Raw genomic sequence first — 3,534 nt, forward strand, 5'->3', positions numbered from 1 at the left:
TTGATCAGTGAGACCGTTTCACAAGAGTTTTTGTGTTAGGGTTTAAGGAAATTATTGATGGTTTTGATCTAGAAATTTTTGTGTGTCAATAGATTGATTAGAAGAAATGCGATTCCGTAGCCTCAAATTCATATATTTTTTCAATCTATATGCCATTTGAAATTTTTAAAAAAAATAAAAAAAATCTGTTTGTTGAATTTTAATTTGGTTAGAATTTGTTGCGATGTCAATTTCATCCATAAAACTTATATGAGACGGTCTCACCGATTAATTTTGTGAGATAAGTCTCAAACCCAACTCAATTTTATGCTAAAGATATTACTTTACATTTCAAGTATGTATCAAATTGACCCGTTTCATATAATAAATCCGTAAGACCGTATGAAAGAAACATACTCATTTTACTTCACAACGTAAAGATATTACTTTTTTTTTGCTTCAACTCGAGTAATTGCTAGTGAAATGCAAGCAGTGATTGAATTCACTAAAAACACACCACACACTACATAATTGAAACTGAGTTTTAATAAAATTTCTTATTTAGTCAAATCATCATTAGAATCGATTATGTCAATTGTGAGGCCTGGGACCGAAGAGGGCGGAGGGTGATCGTCGGTGCAATGAGGTTGCACGGACAATGAACGGCTCCTGGCAGGCTTCTAGGCGGAGGGAACATGAATGAACCGATCTTACACCGGAAGGAGAGGGATTCCGAGACTGTTCAATGTAATGGACTGTACAGTTGAAGAGGGCTTAAAAGATTTGATATGTACTACTCATACCACGAATGTACATCTTCTTTTCGATAGCTCATCACATAAGAACTCCAAAGTTAAGCGTGCTTGACTTGGGGTAATTCTGAGATGGGTGACCTCCTGGGAAGTTTCCTAGGGTGCGTGTGAGTGAGGACATAAGCACGCTGGAAAGACTCGTCTTGGTACAGTGAGGACAGTCGTCGAATCTGGGGCGTTACAGTGGTATCAGAGCCGACCTCTCCTAGTACGGTGTGGTTCGGGGACGAACCAAGCGGAAGCTGGTGGGCATGTGAGGCCCGGGGCCGAAGAGGGCAGGGGGGTGATCGCCAGTGCAATGAGGTTGCACAGGCAATGAGCGGCTCCTGGCAGGCTTCTAGGCGGAGGAAACATGAATGAACCGATCTTACACCGGAAGGAGAGGGATTCCGAGACTGTTCAATGTAATAGACTGTACAGTTGAAGAGGGCTTAAAAGATTTGATATGTACTACTCATACCACGAAGTTGCATCTTCTTTTCGATAGCTCGTCACATAAGAACTCCAAAGTTAAGCGTGCTTGACTTGGGGTAATTCTGGGATGGTTGACCTCCTGAGAAGTTTCCTAGGGTGCGTGTGAGTGAGGACATAAGCACGCTGGAAAGACTCTTCTTGGTACAGTGAGGACAATCGTCGAATTTGGGGCGTTACATCAATGAAATTGAATTCTTGAAGTCATATTATGATTATTTTGGTTTCGAGTGCAAGATAAATTAATAATTAGGATGCTATTACTTGGACCCGATGAAAAACTTGTTTGAAACAAGCTATGATCTCTCCCACGTAGATTTGATGTAAAAGCGGCGGTCGTTGAAGAAGCGAAAGATGTAGATGCGATGAAGATGGATGAACTAATGAAATCTCTCATAACAATTGAATTGAAATTCAAATGGAAAAGAAAGTAAAATAAATCGCTTCGAAAGTGGAATCACAAAATCATGGGGGAAGTTAAATGATAGAAAAATGATGAAGAACTGGTTCCATTTTTTAACTAACTTACAAAAAACATTTAATAAAATTTTAGATGGAATGAAAAAGAAAGTAAAACTTTAAATTTCTTAAACAGTAAAAAGTCATATAATTTTATAGTAACAAGGAGAACATGGTCGGAGGTGGGAGTGTAAACGAACCGAACCGGTTCGTGAGCTTTTCGAGCCGACTCGAAAAATATTTGATTTTTATAAGAACTTATCTAATTCGAGCCGAATTCGAACACGTTCGAACCTTTTTTCCAACAGAACTCGAGCTCAAATCATTTTGTTTGATAGTTCGCGAGCTGCTCGCGAACTTTAATATTTTATTAATATAATATAATTATATATCAAATAAATAAATTTCGAGACTTTCGAGTACTTACTTTCGAACAATAATTCAAATATTTCGCGAACATATTCGAATATTTCGAGTCAAAATTCGAGCTTTAATTCGAACCGAATTCGAGTCAAAATTTTTAAAATTTTCAAACTTCGAATTGATCTCGGTCTTGAATAGAACTAATTTAAGCCAAATTCGAGCCTTCAAATTTTATTCATATTCGATTCGATTCGATTCGATTTGTTTATTCCCTTAATTGGAGGTGAAGGAAAGTGTAAATCCAAATGAATAAAGAGTGAAACTTTTTGTAAGAATGACCCAAAAGCCCAAACCACAAGGTACAAATCCATGGTTTCTTATCATCTTAAACCCTTCACCCTATTCGGACCAAGCCCGACACCCAAATTCTGCATGAACCGACCCGAAACCGAAAGGGGCCTCACCTTCGACGTCGGCGACACATTCTTCCGCCAGGATTGCGCCACCGGCCGTGCTTTCCGCTGCCGTTTGTAAGAAATCCTATAAATAGTTAGGGAGAGGAGAGATTTTTAGTCTAAGTTTTGACAGTTTTGCACTAATTGGCCTAAGTGGGCTTCTTGTATACATCCGACTGGTGGATCGAATCGAATGAAAATTTATTGGTTTGGTTCGATTCTTATATTCTGGGAGTGTTGTTGTTTTTTTAATTCAGTTCTTGAATTTTTTACAGATTTGGATCTTTAGCTGAAAACACAGCTTGAGTTTTTTTTATGCAGATCATCTCGTTCACTGATAATTTTTCAAATTTATCTACATTGTGTGAGATCGATCTTATATAAAAAAATGTACAAAAAAATGTCATGTTTTCAACCACAACATATAGCCAAATCCATTTTTTACTACCGTTTGATGGTATGTGTAATGTGTTTAATTCCTTGGTGGATGAATTATTGGAATTTGATGTGATTGAGCGAGGACTAGAATCATTTTCTTGCTCAATTATTGGGATATGATGTGTCGATGAGTTGGATAATATATATTATATACTAGAATATAATTAAATAAAATTAACTTAATGAATGCATTTTTATCCAGCACATCAATCTAACAAGACTTGTCAAATCAATTTGGAACTTAGTACAGCTTTCGTTTGAAATTTTCATCGTAGCAAGATCCAGAACAAGCACAACGAAGATGAGTTGGAGTTTACTTAGAGCATGTGAGTCGTGGGAGGTCAAAGTTTTTCGCTTTGATGGGATGGTGCTTGCCGCATTCCAACTTGTTCTCTTTCGTCTTTAGTACCTTCATCTTTTCTTTAAAAGGGTTTTCGTTCGTAGAGTCAGTGTACATAGGACAAACTCAGAAAATGGAGGTAAGAGGTTTTTTTATAATTTTAGGGGCCAAAAGCAAATATCAATAGGAAATTTGAAAAAAATATAATTATTTTCAG

The sequence above is a fragment of the Primulina huaijiensis genome, chromosome 8, assembly GCF_012295235.1.
Source record: "Primulina huaijiensis isolate GDHJ02 chromosome 8, ASM1229523v2, whole genome shotgun sequence".
NCBI classification, from domain to species: Eukaryota; Viridiplantae; Streptophyta; class Magnoliopsida; order Lamiales; family Gesneriaceae; genus Primulina; species Primulina huaijiensis.